General features: G+C 38.0%; 1 long non-coding RNA gene across 2 annotated transcripts; it reads left to right on the top strand.

The window, feature by feature from the left end:
- The first annotated feature begins 657 nt into the window (after positions 1-657).
- LOC140942526 (uncharacterized) lies at positions 658-14926 on the top strand. Of its 2 annotated transcripts, none has more exons than XR_012166548.1 (6): positions 658-800; positions 1141-1436; positions 1809-1891; positions 2129-2223; positions 2342-14241; positions 14449-14926. It is a non-coding gene; the product is annotated as an uncharacterized lncRNA (long non-coding RNA). The 2 variants fall into 2 exon arrangements; XR_012166549.1 differs by having other exon boundaries at positions 797-938.
- Positions 14927-20294: the final 5368 nt, after the last annotated feature.

Here is a 20294-nt window from a genome sequence, read left to right as displayed (position 1 = left end):
AGAAAAATGGTTTAACTACGTCGTTACTATTTTTCATTTTTTTTTTTTTGAAAATGCGCAAAATTTGGATCGGTCGGACGACGCTAAACGGAGAAAAAAAGGAGGATGCATGGCCTAAGGCAGCAGCTAATGAAGAATCAGCTTTTCACCGCTGATGTTATTTCTTTGATTTATGTTAATTAGTCGTTGTAAGGGGATTTTGAGGAAGGTTTCATTTGGTCTGTTTCTTAATTTCTAAAACGGGCTTAAGAGTCCCTTATCTGTCAGCTGATTAGCCTGCGTAGACAAAAACCGCCATGCTACGCACGCTATCAGCTGATCTCTTACGTCCTTTCCTCGATTCGTGAGGGGATCCATGAGTTTCAAGGGAAGAGCTTCAAGTACGTAGGCACGTACTATAATCAAACACAAAAATCAGAACTTTTAGAATAAAGGCAAGGTGAGGAAATCGAAGAGGAAGAAGCAGCAGTATGGATGGATCCAGGGAAAATAAGCAATCCCTTTCGTAAAAAAAATTCTCGTCTATCGTCTATATTTAGAGTTCTCGGTTTATTCCCCAACGCACACACGAAACACCGGAAGCAAGTTTGCAATCGCACGTAAACACACGATGACGTAACTCTTACGTCACATTTATTATTTACGTGTCTTATGATTGGATGATGATGTTATTTTCGGGGCATATGATTGGCTAAAAACGTGATTAAAACCGGTTTTGCTAGTTTAGCTGGTTATCTGTGCCTCAACGTAAGAAGAACGTTTGTTGCGTTTCTTCAGTGTTTGGGGCATCGCTTGCAGAAGTAAGTTGTATCGTTAGTTCTCTTCGTTTTATCTGTTTAACTGAACTTTTTTGTGCGTTTAGCGCAAGTATTCTCTAAACCAAACGGACTACGGCTGAAGATTGTTGTTAGAGGACAGCGTTCCAGTTAATTTCTTCGGTTTCTAATCGCTCTTTGTGAGTTTGTCCTTGTCGTCGTTTGAGGCAGGGGTAGAAGAAACTGTCGTAGAGCACGAACATCGAAAGAGATAACTTGAAGTTTCAATTTATATGAAACGAACGTTTGAACGGTGGCACGATTAGTACCAATCTTTGTGCGTCGTCTAAATTTTTGTTTACTCGTTTTGTCTCGTGCGACTTAGCATGCACAGTCGGCCTCGACATGGAAAGCACTCAATATGTACGGACAAAGAACTCTGGTCCTTACTGACGACATCTTTGGAGAAGAAGAAAGCCAACAAGCGGAAAAGGGATCCGGATATGCTGCGAAACGCCGTGTTGGAACTTACGGTTCAAAGATTGAACGAGGAGATAACGGAGAGATGTATGAGGAAAGTCAAGCGTCGGAAACAAAACGAAACGTACGAATGGCATGGCTCTCCAAATGGATTTGGGTGGAATATGACGGCGTCTTATCAAGATGACGAAGATCTTTTAGGTATCGACGACTTCTTTCAAAAACTAAGTACTAGTTGTGAAAGTCGGAAAAATGCTCCTGTGATTTCAGATCATTGAGGTCGCCACTGTTGAGAAGAGTTCGGGATGAAAGTAACCAGAGAGTTGAATGTTGACTAGGTTGTTTCAATTTAGACTTTTTTACTGATATTTCCATAGTTAGGAAGCACATGATCAAACTTTCAAGAATTTTTTTCAATGTTTGACAGTTTGATAAAATTTTGTACAATGGGAAACTCGTTAAATTGTAAATATTATTTATTTGATATTTTTGTAAATAAAAGAGGAATTTTTTCAAATTAAACTAAATTTACTACTTGAATATGATTTAATTTTGTGTTGATTGTTTTCACAGCAACAAGTTAAGTTTCCTCAGCTGACAAGCCAGCTGTGGCATCCTTGACTCGCTCTTGTAAACACATCAAAATCTTCTAGAAGGTATTGGTTATGAATGATAATGGCTAATATTAATAGTAAAGACTTAATCATGTGAAGGTCAACTCTAAGAGGAATAAGGTCTTGTAAAATGTGCTGCAACCCAGTTTCCATACGGGTGACTCTGAAGAATTTTTAAATTTCAACCTTGTAAATCTCATTGTGGAAGAAGCTAAACATCGATAGATTAAACTTGGATAACAGATAACAAAGATTTTGATTTAGTCATTTCTTTTGAAGCCTGCCTTTGAGGTGAAGATGAAAGCATCTGCTGTCATCCACAGATGGAAATGCAAAGACTGACAATGGTGGATGAAGAGATCTGATGTCACTTGGTAAATGCCAAGCATTTGCCTCTCTTTTTAAGCATTAACATGTTCAGTTGACAACCCACAACTGTTGCTATGTGCTTAAGTGCAGTCTTAAGAAGTCTTTTTTACTGACTTTTATTAGTTTGTTGTGGAACCACATCATAAAGAGCATTCCTTGGTGGAAGAAGTCCTGCAGAGACAGTTAAAAAGCCATTTCAAGGCTTGTATTATCCTGAGTATATAGTATTGTAAGCTTGATGTGAAGTAAATATTTCTGGGTTGTAGGGCCAAAATAATATGTGTAGATACTCAGCCCATGTTTCAACATTCGACACTGCTGCATATATCTGTAGTTTTACTAATTACATAGTTTAAGGTTTGTGCAACATTTGTTCCTCTGATTTAATTTAAAGAGGGTATAGTGGAAGCAGAAATCAAGCTCTTGGCTTCAAGTGGGGAAAGGCAGGAAAATCACTTTCGTAGAAGACTTGCGTCTTGGTTTCCAACATAATTTTTGGTCTTCATTTATCAATTTGCCTGTGAGAAGTCATCATACAACATAATTTTAGGCAAAGGATGCGATGTCTTAGTGGAACTGTTTTATGGGCATAGATGTAGGAGTTAGATGAATATTCTCAAGAACTAAAAAAGTAACTCGTGGGATGTCTTTGATCACTCATTCTGTATACTCCGTGGTTAGCACAGTTAATGGGGGTGTGGACCATGTGTAACTCAATGTATGGGTAGGGTTTTTTTTTTTTCTCTACTGTTATGCAGTTAAAGTCATTGTGGAAACAGTGGTGGAGGGATCTTTCTGGGAGGATCTTGAGGAAAAAAGAAAAGCCAATTGTCTTCGCAGGAAGACTGAATTCAAGCAATGTGGTGTAAAGTTGCAGTAAGAAGTGTTCCACTTAGAGTAACTCAATATTGTAGTTCAATGAGTTTGGGTTATGTTTGGTGTGCTCCAAGTTGTAGAGTTACAGAAATTGAATCATGGACCCATCCATCTCAAATCCTCCAAGTGATAATAAAGTTCCAGGATTGCACAAGCCATCCAATTTCTGGTTTGATAGTTTTGTTCCTTGGTATGAGCACCTTAGTGCAAAGCCCTGAATAGAAGAAGTCAACTCCAGCTCTTTCTACCCAAGACTTCTTGATTGCTATCGTCATTCCAGTTCATTCATCATCCTAAAGATTGCCACCCAAAGAGTTTTGCCGTACTGGGATTTTGAAACATCACATCCCGCTTGACTATTATAAGAAATTGGTTTTGGTTCCCCAAAGTATGCATTGTTCTAAAGCATTTGCAGTTCATTATGCAAGGAGGCAGATTTCAGTCAAAGACTTTAACTGGATGTGTAATGATAAGCTAATTTCATCATTTTGCTAAGGTAAATTTGTGTTTGTTTACAAATCTGTTAGCATGTATATTTGCTACAATTTTGGGTAAAGTCAGTTTGTTGTGTATAGGATATGCGTGCTACTTTTGCCATCTTGCAGCATGAGCATTTTATTAATCCAGGCTTCAAAAGACCTTTCCTGTTGCCACCAGGGCAGATGTTATAGAGACAATAAAAGCAGAGCTTCTGAAACAGTCATCCATACAGATGCTTGCATCTTGTTGAGGCACTAAATTGAATTGTGTAGAGCCAGCAAACCATTTTGCCTGTTAACTTGACAATGAGGTAACAGCTCTTTCTATATATGTGTGAAAGTACATGCATGATCTGAAGCCTTTTTCAGAAGGGTCGTTTGGATTGGGAAAATTTTCAGTTCAAGAATCATAAAGCTGAAGGATGTACACAGTCTGATGTACTTACCAAAAGTTGATGATTCAATGTGGAGAAAGTTACTTAACTTCAAGAAAGATTTATCTATGGTCGGGTTTTGCCTAAACCAAAGAATCCAAGCGATAGCGCCCCAAAATTTTGGGCAAGTTCTACTTACAGCCATACCACCACCAAGATACCCGTAAGTTGTTAAATGTTGAAGTGGTACTCTCCCTTGCTCACTGTTATATTCTGGTAATCTCAAAGAATAGCCAGGAAAGTTCCAACTTAGTGCTATTTGTGTTTAATGCAAACTCTGGTTGGGAAATTTACTCAATGCTCTGAAACATTTACTTGGCAGTGCAGCTCAAGCAAGTTTTCCAACTTCTGTAGTTGAGTTTGCAGGAAAAATTCCACACATTCTTTATGTTCAAAATGTAACGTTTGGCTACCAGTTCAAAGAATGTCAAGGAGCCTATTTTCTAGGTTAAGTTTTGCATTTGTTGTCGACAGTGTGCATGCTTTTAAGCTTTGGTTTTCAGTTCGCAAGAAAAGGAGTCCGGCAAGTCCAATCGGAATGGTAAATTTAAATTGTGATTGGTTCTTCAAGCTTGTAAAGAATTCTTCTTTGGAATGTGCGTGCTACTTTTGCCATCTTGCAGCATGAACAAGCGATAGTCCAGGATGTAGGGCTGACCACAAAGTTTCTCTCTCTGTTGCATCATCTTAGCAGATCAACTGAGTTTTTGTGGATTTTTAATGCTGAACTTCTGAAAAAGTCATCCATGCCTGTATTTTCTTCCCAAGAGATCTTCTATTGGGTAATTTGTGCAAGGCGAACATACTGTCTGTGCTGTCTTTCAGACAAGGTATCAATGTCTATTTATTATGATGCGAGACTGTGAACAAATTGAGTCATTTGGGAGAAATTTAGATTAATAATCATGATGTGATGTTCCAAACCAGTTCTGGCCCCAAGCTTCAAAGCAAGCCATTCTTTAAGAGACAGTGTGCTAAAAAGAACTCATTTATCCTGGGGATTTCAACCTACTTGAGCCCATAATTATTATCCACCCACACCATTTTGCTGAGTTGGGAATAGCAGTCATGAATATGCTTCTCCATCTGTAAAGCCTAGAGCTAGTGTTGTCACCTTGAAGTTAGTGAGACCAGTGGAGCTCTTGTAAGAAAATATACGTCCTTGATAAATTTGCGATTCATGTGTGAAGGAAAGTGTGTATGTGCAAAGCACTTTCTTCTAGGATTCATCACATAGAAACGGGAAAATCACTGGTGAGGTTACTGATCTCCATTTAAGATTTCCAAATGGTCATACCCCAAGCCACTTGTTACCAAAATGTTCAGTGAAGTCCTTTGCATACAGAAGTATTGAGCCAAGTTGAAGTATCAAGTAACACCAAAAGGGGTGCAATAAGAGTCCATAGATAGCAGACCTTAAAGGAAACCATAACCTCATGTGACCAAGCAGTACCAGTTTCGTCCTCATTGTCTCGACTTCAATTTGTGGTATTTTCTGGTAGAAATTTCTTCACCAGTATCCTCCCCACCCATCTTCCTGGGGTATTTGTACCAAAAGCCAAATTTGAACAGTCCTGTTCTTCATGCACCACTATGAAAGAAAGTTGTTGCAAAGTTCAAGACTTTAATTCTGTGTACTCCAGAGGTAAAGTTGGGTTAATTTGTATACAAACCAATGCCGCATCCTTTGACTTCATCAATGCTATTTTATTTCTTTCCAAGATATTCTTGGTAGTTTTGTTTTTTGTGTGGAAAATGTGCTTTGAAGCAATTTTTCAGGTTGATAAAACTAACTCCAGCCAGCCAATTTCAGCATAGCATGGTAAATTCCAATATTGCAAAGGTCATCGTCCTGTGGGCTGATTCTGTGTTTGTAGACTCCGTGATTCAAACCATTTCGATAACCTTGGGCGTACAAAGACCACTCTGGGTTAGCCAAAAAGATCTTGCCGTTTGCAATGGTCCAGTATGTCATACCGTCTCAGGACAGGGGCTGTTTTGTGTTTGGCCTGAATTCTGTAAAGAATGGAAAGAAGACAGTCTCGGAAGTTCCATGTTCAAAATTGTCGTGATGGCTTTGTTGCCCAAAGTGCAAGTGTTAAAACCTTTCCAGTTTGTATAGCAAGGGAGGCAGTGCAATGCAAAGGAAAAAAGAACTGCAGGGATGTTTGACGCCACTATCATTGTCTTCTGTTATGGTAATTTGTGACCACTTTTATTCAAAATTTTAATTTCATTAAGCTTCTGTCATGGTATTATATGGGATAGATGTGCTACTTTTGCTATTTGGCAGCGTGAAGGTGTGATAGTGCAGGTATAAAGGAGAGATTCTCAAGCAACACTCGGTAACCGCTTAACGTTACTAAGTTTGGTTAAAACTGTGTTCTTTGTTGGTTTTGTGAATTACATAAGAGGGCTTGGACATCTTGGTCTTAAAATTTGTTGTAATCTTGGTAATTTCAATATCTGCTAGAAAGATCTGCCTTCATCTATTTGACTGTGTTTAACATGTTTGTGTTTCAACGAGATGTCTGTTTACTTTTTAGTCCAGTTTGTGTTTAGTGAAAGTCAATATTATGTACCACCATGGTGGTTCCATAGTGTGTGTGTTTGTAGATAAAGTTCATATTTTTCAGGCCAGTGTACATGGTTGCAACCGTATCAAGAGGTCAAAGTTGGCTTCCTTCCTACCCCCCTTCCCACCCTAAACAGTTTTGCTGAATGTAACAGTAATGCTTTCAAGTTCCAACACCAACCAGTACAAGTAGGAAATCTATTCAGTGATTAAAGGTTTATTCTGTTCCGTTTGCCCATACTGCGATTCACAAGATGGGGTAATAGAAAAATCATCCAAGTCATCATTTTTGTTGTGTGAAAATTTTCTGGATAATGGTCAACTGAAGGCTTTAATTCCTTGGAATTTGTCATAAAGTATCAAGGTGTTTCTCAGACAATATGGACCTCCAAAGCGTGCATCTCATTCACAGATTACATAGGGTTAGAAAACATGGAATGTAAGTCTTTCTTTCTATCAATTTTTGTTAAAATCGTTTTCTTTTTTACGTATATTGTCTCCTCTTGGTGTGTGTGGGTGTGTTTTTTAGCGTTTTTTTCAGAGTGCTTGTGGGGGAAAAGACCAGTCATTTAACAAGTGAAAAGTAAGGCAACCTTGACGATTTTCTTCTGTGAACCAAGCATCACTCTCACAACTTTCATGGCCTGGCCATTGTAAATGTGATGAACTTATCTAGATTTCAAGTACAGAGGGCTTGAGCGCTTGTGAAATGTTGTTTTTCCGAGTTCCCCAGATGGTATTTCGAGAGTGCAATAGTCTGGCCTAACCAACCAATAGGATTCAGTGGCAGCAACCTTTTTACCAGCCCTCATCAAAGAGAAGTAGTGGGCTTACAATTCCAGTGTTTGGCAGTATGAAATACAGTTTGGGTTCTCCCTTTTATGATAGTCCCACTATTGGCTTTAATCGCACCCTTCCAACTCGGAGTAGGGCTGAAGCAGATTCCCGGCCGATTAGTCCAGACCAGTATTCAGAAAAGTTCCTTTCCCAAGTGTACTTGGTACCATTCCTGGTGTTTGTATTGGGTGATGACTGAATGTGTAGTCTGTGGGAAGAATGCAGAAGTGTTTGGAATGATATCCGATAAGTATGCGTGATTGGTTGTCCTCCAAGAGTTGCCAACCCTAGTTGAAAAGTTATTACAGAGTGCAAAGTGCAGGTATATATATATTTTGATCGATAAGAAAGTCTTGAACGTTTCTAAGATACTGGGGCCTCGTAGAAAAAAAAACTTTGTATCGGCAGATGTGTAAGAGAAACAAACATAATCTTCCAAATGTGTATCTAAAATTTGCCATTTGTATCACATTAACATTCCATTCTAGTAAAATCTAAAAATTCAAAAGGTTACAACCTAAGCTGAGTACTTCATTTTCCTTAATGTAGTGAGTGTTTTTGGATTTATTATTTAGGTTTCCAACATAACTGTTTTAATATTAGGAAAAACAAATGCATACTTTCATCAGTTTTAACAGTTATTCACCAAGGAAGATGGATGGTTTTGATCCATTAGGCAGGTATAAGCATCCATGACATATAAAGTATATAAATTGAAGAACAATTTTAGCATAATCTAATAAATATAACAGTATTGTTTTGACTATAGAGTTTCTTTATCGTAACATAAGTAAAACATTAGTTTCATGTCGGGGAAGTGAATTTAAACCTTAACTGGGAGTGATATTAATTTTGTCACTAATAAGTAACATTGCTACAAAACTACTTAAATGTACCCATGACAGTTGACGTTTCAGTCCTATTTTCCCTTGTACCCTGCAAAAGCATTGCATATTTTGTTCCGTCTTGCAGCAAGTTCACTCTTAGATGGGATTTTGGATGTGTTTTGTTTAACCGATGGCGGTAGATTCTTTAAACTGTACTTTAGGAAGATCATCAACATTTGTTGCTCTTCTGTTCCTTTCTTCAGCAAACAATACAAAATGTACGTTGAGCACGATTTTGATGGATCAGTTTTGCCGTTGCCTGTTCTCAGCAGATGTTTTCGAATGATTCAGCGTCATGGTATTGCAGAGTAACATACATCTATTTAAACTCAAAGTAGTTTATTTCAAGAAACAAAAGAGAAATAATTTTTAGTAACACTTTCTTGGCTTCGACAAACAAAATTTCACAGATTCAAAGTAGTTCGTTATGTCAACTTTGCACATGTTCTTGTCAATACTTTGGCAGCTGCCTTTCAAGATGGTCCGGATTACCTTCCAAACCGAAATCTCAGTTCCCGTGGTATGCATGGAGCAGCTTTTAAGTACCTTCGCCGATCTACTCTGTAAACGTAGTGATTTCCAAGGTACAAATTTTCTCTTTTTGAAATTTGCCGATGTTGTGTATGTTTTTGTCTGTACATCAGTAGCTTCCTTTGAGGATGATTGCATTGTAAGATCAAATTGGAATAGGATCTTTCAGAGATAAAGGTACGAGTCTCCTTTTTGAAACATCTGTCATTTTCCCAATGTTGCACGTGTTTGTGTCAGTACTTCAGCAGTTTTCGTTCAAGATGGTTAGTTAAGTCTCCAAATACTGAGCCTGCAGTTCATGTGTCTTGCATGCAGCAGCTTCAAAGCGCCTTCACCATTCCACTTTGGAAACTTGATTATTTTCAAGGTATGAATTTGCTCTTTCCAAGATGTGCCTTTTTTCCAATGTCGTGTATGTTCTTGTCGGCACTTCAGTAGCTTCATTTGAAGATGGTTTTACTTTGATAAGAAATCAGAATGTGTTGTTCCAGAAAATATCCATACCCCCCCCACGGATGGTTCTTCCGATTAGACCCCCCCACCCTCTCGGAATTTCCGTTCCAGAGGGGTCATGTATAACCCCCCCACCCCCCAGGAATTTCCTATTTTCCTTTTCATGGTCTTAATTTGCCATATTTAGAGATAATCGACCGTGTACCGCTTAAAATTAACTGTTCTCATCTTAAGACACATTTTTCTTATAATCTTTGACCTATTTGTAATCTTTTACAAGACAATATGTATTTCTTACGTAGGTAGAGCACGCTTGATAGACTATGAGCGGTCTCTCTTTTTTGATTAGTCCTTCCAGGGAAACGCGCGAGGCAGAACAGAGATTAATAAGTTTATGTCATCTCAACAAAACATTTAAAAAAACAACCATTTATTTAAAAACTTTAAATCTGAATTGTTCATTGAAATAAAACTATGTGAACATTTTCAAATTTCAAAACGAATCTACCTACAGACAAAGTTAGACAAAAGTTGATGTCTGGTACTGTAATTAAGTTTCACTATGTACACATCTTGTCTAAGACAGTTTCATCTCAAATGCAACATTTACAGCATAACTTCAAAGTTAACTATTGATTTAACATTAAACTATGTGAAGAAATTCGAATTTCAAAACGGATCTACTAGAAAACTAACTTACAACAAAGTTTATCGTTTGTTCGGCCTCGGGTCCTTAAGTCACCACAAAGTCGATCTCTCGATGTTTGTAATTAAGTTTAACTTTGAATGAATTACACTTGCAGTTAAACAAATCTCAGGAATTACAAAAAAAACCTATTTCGGTTATAAAAGAACAAAATATGCAAACATTCATTTTGCGTCCCATATTTGCATCGATTCATGTTCAGAAATGAACATCAGTGAAACATGATCTATTTCGTTGCCTAGCACGTGATCGAAAGTCTTCTCCACAAAGAAGGAACAGATCGTTATTATTTTCGGGCAAAAGTTGATTTGGCGAAAGGTCTGTTGGACAAACAGCTTGCCTTCAACGGTACTCTATTAGAAGTCAATAATAAAATACAGCAAAGGTCTCATTTGGGTCGTCACGCAACGCTTTGTCGCGACGAGCTCACTGAATGTCAACAGAAATTTGCATAAAGTTGTTTACACAAAGCTCGAGAAATATATCGCCGAGTTAGACGACGTTTGTTCTCGATTACCGGTAGCGTAAGTTTTTGTCAGACTACCTGCAGTCGAGTCCACAATCTAGATACATGTTCGACATAAAGAAATTATTATTAATCGATGCGCTAGAATTTATTCCCGGAGAAGTAACCTGTTGAGAATTGCGATTGATTCGCCCGAAGGACGATATTTATTTAAAGACTTCGTCAAAGTCAAACGTTCGACGGACCGATCGTTAGCTGCTTAGAATCAACCGTTAGATCGTAAGAGCAATCCGTTAGAGCGTTAGAACAAATCGTTAGAGCGTGTGGACAAATCGTTAGAGTGGAGATGATAGCGAACTCCCAGCAAAGAAGACGATCGACGTTTGAGACAAACATGAAGTTTTTTTTTCTCGAAAGGGCATCTACTTCTAATTTTTGTTGTGCTACAAATCAAAATAATCCACATATACTTAAGTATGTCTTGTATGATCGATCGCGTCTTTTACAACCCTGTGGAAAATTATTCTCGTGGGCACCCCCTGTACCCCTCGGAAAATTCTACCCTTTAGCCCCCCCACCCCCTAGGAATTTCCATTAACCATCCGTGGGGGGGGTATGGATATTTTCTGGAACCACACAATAGGTACGTGGTAGGTGGTTAAGGTACGAATATGCTTTTTCAAACATTTGTCTTCGTCAATGTTGTGCATGTTGTCAGTACTTCGGCAGCGTCCATTCAAGATGACCTGGATTACCTTCCAAAATTAATGTCTAGCCTGCGGTTCCTGTGTCGTGCATACAGCAGCTGTAAAGTGCCTTCACCATTCCACTTTGGAAACATAATCATTTTTAAGGTACAAATTTTCTCTTTTCAATATTTTTTTTTTCGTCAATGTCGAATATGTTCTTGTCGGTACTTCAGTAGCTTCCTTTGAAGATGGTTTTATTTTGAGATCAAATTGGAAGAAGATCGTTCAGAGGTAAAGGTATGAGTTTTCTTTTTCGAGCATTTTTGGCTGTCGATGTTGTGCATGTTCTTGTCAGTACTTCAGCAGCTTCCATTCAAGATGGCCCAGATTACTGTACTTACCAAAATTAATACTTCGCCTGCACTTCTCATGTCGTCCATTCAAGGTACAGATTTGCTCTTTTTGAGATTTGCCTTTTTGTCCATGTCGTGTACGTTCTTGTCGGTACTTCAGTAACTTCCTTTGAGGATGATTTCGTTGTGGTATCAAACTGAAGGAGGATCTTTCAGAGGTAAAGGTACAATTTGATTTCAAATATTTGTCGTTATGTCAACGTTGCACGTGTTCTTGTCAGTACTTTAGCAGTTTCCATACAAGATGTTTGAGATTAACTTCAAATAACCAACCCTGCAGTTCCTGAGTTTTGCATAAGCAGCTCTAAAGCACCTTCATCATCCACATTGGAAACTTAATTTTTTTCAAGGTACAAAGTTGCTCTTTTTGAGATTTGAATGAAGCTTTTTGCAAATGTTGTGTGTTCTTGTCGGTACTTCAGTAGCTTCCTTCGAGGATGATTTCATTGTGGGATCAAATTGAAATAAGATGTTTCAGAAGTAAAAGGTAAAAGTTTGCTTTTTCAAACATTTGTTGTTGTTGTCAACGTTGCACATGTTCCTGTCTACACTCGGCAGTTTTCGCTCAAGATGGGCTGGATTACCTTCCAAATGCTCAAAAGCACTGTGGCTTATAGTAAGTTTGACAGTAACACTTCTGTTTTCATCCTTTTAGTTCGGAAAACAGTGTATGTTTCTTTATGTTCCAGCACCGTGGGAGCAGTTATTAATCTGACTAAACTTGCATTGGGTCGGCATTGAAGTAGGTCTGCTCTTGTTTAAAACCAGCTACATTCATATGGTTCATACTCTTATCTATTTCACAATGTTGTCGGTAGTGAGTATGGTGAGCTCAGCCAATTAGCCCAATACCTGAGGCTGAAAACCTATGTCCGAAAACGCCTTTTGACACTTCTAGTTCATTTCGTTTTCGACTCCTTGAACTTGTCCATGAGAAACTGTCTGCTCGTTATCAGTGTCCACAACTTCAAATTTTTTTCAGCTGAATTACATTGAGTTAAAACTTGAAGCAAATTGCAATTTTAATAACTTGTTTGGGTGTAAAGTGTTCCGAGTGCGTTTTTCACACCATAAAAGTAGTCATGGAAACAATGTTATTAAAGCAACTAATGCCCCATTCACACCAACTAAACAAGTTTAATTGAACTGGGTTTCGAAAAAAATGAAAAACAGCAACAGTAAATTAGGTCGGGAGCTTTGACAATTCAACTGAAATTATACACATCACCTAATTACACTCAATTTGCAATCAATGAATGTTAAGTAGGCAACTTTTGAAAAGAAAACAAATTTAAAACCGTTTTTTAAAAAAATAAACACCTTTTCAATATGTTTAAGCTTTGATGTGAATAGGGCATAATAATTATTATTTGACCTTCTGTAGCTAAAGTTAAAGTTTGCAGTAAATAAATTAAGTAAAATATTAAATTTACAACATTTTCATTTAACTTTTTAGAATAAGATGTTATGTAATATTACTGGTTTAGTTTGTTCGTTGTTGCTCTTTTTGTGTGTGCAAACAGTGCATACTTCATTCTAGTCTCAACAGTGCGAACGTCAGCTAGGCAGGCAGCCATCCATCTAGAGGAGTTAAAAGGGATCTCTGTAAAATCTCTTGCATAACAAAGCAAGCATAAGTTGATTTACATACCAGCTGATCATCATGAAGACCAGTCATTTGTAAGGTTAAGTTTCAGTTTTTGATTCGTTTTTTTTTTTGGTGCAAACAGTGCATACTTTATTCCAGTCGTAGCACTTTTCAAGCTAACAAAGTACCTAATGGAGAAAAGGGAAATGCCATTAAAAGTGATGGATTAAGAGAACAAGACAAAAACCCAAAAAAGTAAGGTCTTTTATGAATCAGTTGTCCTTTTTCGGTGCAAACAGTGCATACTTCATTCTAGTTACAGCAGTTTTCATGGCCAGCCTGAGGAGGAAATAGAGAGCTTGAATAGTTGAAGTTGTGTGCGTAAGAGATGAAATGGGCAAAATGTCAACGCAGTAAGAAAGACGTGAAATTTTATCGTTTTCTTTATTCATGCAAACCATGCATACTTCCACCTCAACAGCTTTAAAGCAAATTTCAGCACTATATAGGTGTACATATAGGTGTAGTAATGCGTATAATTTTGTCAGTAAGTGCAACAGTGATTTTTGTGACCTTTACATGATTGCAGGCTAACGTAGCAAATAAACTGGAAGTTTGCAAGTTGTTTGGTTTAGGGAATGAAGCAAATGCAAGAGGGATAAAACACTAAAAGCTATGGGCAAATTGACGCAGAAGTGATCAGTGAAGGTCTTGAAAAGTCACTTGTAGCTGTAAAGGAAATTATTAGTACCAAGTGTATGTAAAAAAGAGAATGTATGCAGTGGTGTCCATTTCCATGGGCTGAGTTTAGATTAAAAGGGGTAGAAAGGGGTTAAATTAAGATGTTAGGGACTGAAGATTGCAGTCATCAATGGAGCAGTGAAGAAGTCGTGGAGAAGAGCAAATCGACCAGCTTCAGCTGAAGGTGAGCAGAATTCTATGAGCTTCCCCTTCCTTGAGTCTCGCTTGGGTGGTGAATATATAAACAAATCAAAGGAATGGTCTTTTTGCTCTTGTCAGGTTTGAAATGCAGTGAAGGTCAGATGAACATTTTGAGGGAGATGAAGTGGTGTTCAGTCCAAGAATATGGTGAGAATCTTTTTCTTCTTTTTACTGTTTCTGAGAGTAGTAGAATACATGTAGCGAGCTAGAAGATGTGACATGTCAATAAGTTTTTTATCTCAGTACAGTTCAGTTCCTCTACAAGAATACTTTAATTACTGAACCTGTACCATTACCATATTGCAGTGAGTACAACTTCAATGTTAACATGTCTTCAATATTTTCTCTTAACAGAAAATCCAGATAACCCGATTGAAAAGGCATCTCAATGAACTCAAACAGGAAGAGTTTTCTGAAGAATAGCTGTCTGTTGTTTAATCAGTATTAAGCTAGTGTTTCGTGACACGCCTGGGTGTCCAGCTGTTCTGCATTTGGGTCCAGGACTATGTTTCCAGACTGTTTTTTTCCCTACCAAGGGTTTTTAAGTCTGGTTTTTCGCAGCCGGCAGGCAGCACAGAGTTAAAAAGTTTCTAAACTTTGTCTTTCAAATAAGCAGATATTTACCATTACCTGGGGCTGTTTGGTATTTGTTTGGCATTTTTCCAAGATTGGTTATTGTTTGGCATTTTAAGATGGTGTTTTGAATTGTAAGTTTAATTTCTTGAAAACTTTTATGTGTAATTATTGGATAAAATTTTATAAAAATAATTCAGTTTGGCCAGTTGTATTTTCTTTCTTATCACGATTCTAATAAATGTGTTGGATGAATGAATATTTCAAGTTTTGTTTGTTCCTTGTAATCATTGAATGAAAATCCCCACCAAAAGACAATGAAAGGATTGTCACGGTCTGTGAAAAAACAAGCGTTTTTAAGGTCAGCGAATGTTTCAGAACGTCAGGGAAGATCTTTGATATTTTTTTACACCAGTGAAAAGTGTGGGAGTTATATTTTTCCCCAGATAAGAAGCCCTTAGTTTCAACCTACCCCAGTCCCCTTTACATAAATTCGTGCCATGCCCCGCCAATCAGAAATTAAGATGGAATCCATCAGGAAATTGAGTAATTGTAATTTTCAGTAGAAACAACCTTGTATCAGAATAATTAAAACAATGTCGCTTTCTTTTTTATATTTTTCAAGGGCTATAGACGTAATTAGCCATCTGTAATAACACCAAAGAACATTTCACGAAATGACATCTTGCATATGAAATTTTCAGAATTTTACCAGTTTTTCACAATTCTTGTGAAATTTGACAATTTTTTTCTCCCGATCGGGCTGCCATGAGAAATAGTCTTTGGTGTTATTACAGATAACTAATTATATCTATAGGTCTTGAGAAATGTAACAAAAGAATGCGATCTTGTTTAAGCTATCTTGGTACAAGGTTTTGGTCCACTGAAAGTTGAAATTACTCAGTTTCCTGATGGATTCCGTCTTAAACTTTCTAGCCTGTTATAGGATTTGATCAAACTCTACCGTAATTCGAGGCAATTATGGGAGCTACATACTCCCTAAAGCGATGTCTTTAAAAAAAAACTCCTGGTACAGAGAAACACAAAGATAAATAAACAACGCAATGGCGTCATTACGTTGCCATGACGACTCCGATTGCAATAAAACACAGATCATAAGAAATTTTCGTCTTCGCATAATACAGTTGTGGTAACCTTAGTGCTCAGACTGGGGAGGTATCACCCGAATCCAGTCGAACCACCTAAGGGCCTGTTTATAAGGAAGTGGGGGACCCCAGGTAGGTGGGGTACTGTACAGTACCGCAAATGACCCCGAGACCGCAAATGATCCTCGACCGCAAGTGATCCCTAAACTCGACCGCAAATGATCCCGTGAAAACTTGAGGAATGGAATGGATTTTATGGGACTGATTACAAAAAAGGACTGATTATAAAAAAGAAACCTTTTTCTCTCGCCTTTTAAAGAAAAAGGCAAGGAGGACGCTACATCTCAGGTCAATTTATACAAGGCGAAAAAAAATTGAATAAATCTGAAAAGGTATGGTATTAACCGTATACTTCTTCCTTTGTCGATTGCTTCAATTTTTGTTCAAGAATGTTTCGTCTTTTGAAAAATTTAAGACAGGCAGGACGTTACGCAGAAAAAAATCTATTATTTTAACGCCTAGAAGCTCAACTTTTCTACTGAGGAATATAAAGCCGAGCACCCTCTACATAACAAGAGCTTTATTGACTTTACTGATCTTTTTGAAAGCGTGAAATTAATCAGCCAGAATATTTCATTTTAATTTTTCTCTGAAATGTTAATTTTACGTGATAAACAGCAAGACATTTGTTCGTAACTTAGGTGCCCGTTACGGAACAAGGCATGATTTAACAGAAACACAAGTCAAAATGCCCCCGAACTTATCAATGTCCACAGGTTTCGATTTATTTCGAAATAGCAACTTTCTTACAGCTCATGAACGTGTTGTGAATAGTTATATCGGCGCTAAGCGGTAGTTATCGCGTGACAAAACATCGTAGGAAACCGTCACATTCACGTACTAAAAGAAAGTCGCTTATGATTATTCGGATCCAGGAGGCACTTTGGAGAAAATTAAACAACCTAAAACCCTTATTTAGCAGCAATGAAGAGCACTGCATTTCAAAAGAGGTCAAAGGAAATGCTCTTGCATCAAAGGGCAAATCATGCCGACCAGAAACAACAATAACCGGGGGCACCCAACGACAATTTTCGGAAAATATCTGTTCGGAAGACGATTTGAGATCTAGAATTTTCGGAACATTTGTTGTAAAATTTCTTGCTTTCCTGCCTCTCCTAGGATTTTCGAACATCTAAAAAATGGCATGACTGCCTATTTTTTACCTATTTTTACCCTAAAAAGGTCACCTAGAATTTTTGGGAGCCTTTTTTCTGACTGAAATTTTCGAAAAGGTAAGTTTTGATCCCTATAATTTTCGGATCACTAGACTTTCAGCTAGGAAATCCGAACAGATGAAAAAATTTTAGGGGATAAAAATATGCCTATATCTACCGTTTAAATACTAAAACACGTTTAACAATGCTATGTTTAAGTGGTTTTGACCTATATTCTCGTTGGGTGCTCCTGAATAACCGCAGAAAATGCGTGTCATGACCTCTCAGTATGAAATAAGCGGCAAAAATCACATTTGCTCAGTCAAAACGTTTTCTTCAGAGGTATAATCTACCTGCCAGAGCCGGAAAAAAGTCATTGGAACAAGCAGTATTTTAGCATGAGGTAAAAGTCGTGTTGCCTACTGACTTCGTTTTTACGCTTGAATGATTTTTTCATTCAGTTTTTATTCATATATTTACTAGCCTGCGAAGCGCAGACGCATTTCCGGTCGTCGCTTCTCTCCCTCCGAAAAATATTTTTCGGAGGGAGCGAAGCGACGACCGGAAATGCGTCTGCGCTTCGCAGGCTATATATTTACTTGAGAAGTAAAATTTAGCTTTTAATCTGACTTATTGTAATAATAATTAATCGACAAGATGATCCACTAACTTGAGTCCAAGTCATTCCTATTTTTCTTTCGGGATCATTTGCGGTCGACTTTGGGGATCACTTGCGGTCGAGGATCGTTTGAGGTCCATTTTGGGGATCATTTGCGGTCTCGGGATCATTTGCGGTTGGGGATCATTTGCGGTACTGTACAGTACTCCCCATTATGGGGGTGACTGCGTTGTAAGATTACATGACAACGTGGGTTACTTTTTTAACCCACCTGACCGGGTTACCTCACCTTCCTGGTCGGGGTCCCCCACCTCCATGTAAACTATACAGATACGTTGCTTTAATCTAATTCAAGTCGTATAATCTGCAAAGGGTATATCCCATCACGGCAGAAATGTATGTGCCCATGTTAAAAATACAGTTATGGTGCCAGTATTAAAAAAGCGTCAACGTTTTTAAAGATGACACACGACGGCCTTTTTGAAAGCCTCCTACTGACTGCTTTTCAATGACGCTATTTGGTAAGGGGTTCCAGTCTCTGGTTGTACGTGCAGGAAAACCGTTGGGACCTGTTTGTTTTAGCACCAACCAATGCTACTGCCCAACAAGCATTTGAGGTTAATCTCGTTTACGGCAAACGACAAATGTCAGATTCAAGTTGAGAAATCGTCAATAGAAAATAAGAAGATGAAACAGCCCAAACAAATTCTTATGGGTAAAACTGGTGTAAATCGGCTCCTGACCGTGTAAATCTACTTGTAACGGGTGATACGCTGCGACTGTAGGAGAAGCCACTTGTCACACGGCTAAAACTATTTGTGGCGGCGAAACTCCGTGTGAGCGGGTATATTTTACTGGTCGATCATGAATCAACTATGATCACGAAACTACGAGCTAGTCCTTGATGGTGATTTTATTGACGATAATCGAACCGTAAACTGAAATATAATGCAACGTAACAAATAATTACTAAAAGCTAAAGTACAATTACAATTACAGTTTGGCAAACAGATAACATACCATTTTACTGACATTCCAATCATATTTTCATTTTCGTAGCTGTTCCGGTATAAAAACCTTGCCAAAAACGCGTAATAAGACAAAAGAAATATACTTATTGAAATACAGGAATAATAAATTTACCAGCTAGAATATTAGACTAAATATACTTCACGAAAGGAATAAAATCAACTTAAATTTGGGTATGCAGGAGTGAAGAAACCTTCCCAAAAACAATGGTCGCTTCCTGCGAATAATACTATACTAAGAAACTAACAAAATAAATCTGAGAACGGACTACGCTTGCAAAGGCACGAAAACTAAATAAACTAAAAGAAATGAGATTCCCACGCCGAACTAAAAAGTAAGAACCTACTTGAAACCCAAAAAGGCGTAGTCACGTAATGGTACGAGATACTGAGTATTACAACAACTTCTTGCAGGAATATACTTTATGAGTCGCCAGATAGACAAAACTACAGCGGATAAAATGTACTTACATATCGGTTCCCGCTTGCCTCTAAGTACCAAAAAATGAACTATCCAAATAGACTACAATGATGTACACATGAAGACGACGAAATCCAACTAAAACTAAACTTAAGAGACCATGCGTTTTCTACGTAAAAATAGGCGTTGTCTAAGGAAATGAAACTAGCGAATCAGAAAAGCTTAAAGCGAGAGATATCATATCACTAAATCAATAAAGCTTGTTGTGATGTCATTTACACTACTGATTTCCGTGTATAGTAGTTATGATGAACAATAAACGACAGGTTTATGATGAAAACTTGGTCACGTGGTACAAATTCACGTTTGCCGTAAAAATCACTTTAAAGCTCTCTAATATAACCTGTTCCAGGCGTTCAGATGGTGGGGAGCGAGTTAAATCGTACGCGGCGAACGAGCAAAAAACGAGGGGAGACTGGGGCATTAGCGAGGGAACCACTCCCCCGCCTTATCCCTGCCACACTCCTTTATCGCCCGCGCCCAACTAACTGAACGCCCGGAACATGGTAATTTAATGAGAACGACTGGAAGAATCCAGTAGACTATCCCTAGTTCTGAAGATGCTAAAAGGTAAATAGAGTTTAAAGAATCTAATACCTGGTTTGCTTCCTTATCCTGAACAAAATCAGCTTTTCTTTGGATACCATTATCCTGTATTACTATCGTTTTTCAAACTACAATGCGCGACTGAAGGTGATTCTCTAGTAAAAGAACCTAACACAGATTGTAGACGAAACTTGGTACACTGATGTAACAAGTCAAGATGATAAAAAGGTAATAAAAAGTGGGGGTCACCGTGCTCGTTTTGACGTCACAATGCTGACAAATACGGCTATTTTGGACCCTTTGACATAAACCGCCCGCAGCTCAAAACTAGACAAAAAGGAAAGATTTTTTCAATTATGCATGTGGTATCGCACAGAATTTGACTTTAATGTATCGTTTATCCACTTACGTACCAGAAAAATGCCTTTTAATGCCCTTGTTTTTACTTTACGCTCCAAAGTAGAATTAAATTGGACACGCGCTATTCGACACGAGGTAGCTCAATCCGTACAATTTAGTAAAATTGCCGAAAAACGGAACATAGATTTGTGCCAATTTTTTTCTCACTGAAAGGAAGCACTGTCCTTATTAAAATCATGAAATAAAAAATGGGGGTCACCGTACTCGTTTTTG

This window comes from Porites lutea, chromosome 7, assembly GCF_958299795.1.
Source record: "Porites lutea chromosome 7, jaPorLute2.1, whole genome shotgun sequence".
Classification (NCBI taxonomy): Eukaryota; Metazoa; Cnidaria; class Anthozoa; order Scleractinia; family Poritidae; genus Porites; species Porites lutea.
Note: the sequence above shows the minus strand (reverse complement) of the source record. Positions and strands in the feature narration are given on the sequence as shown.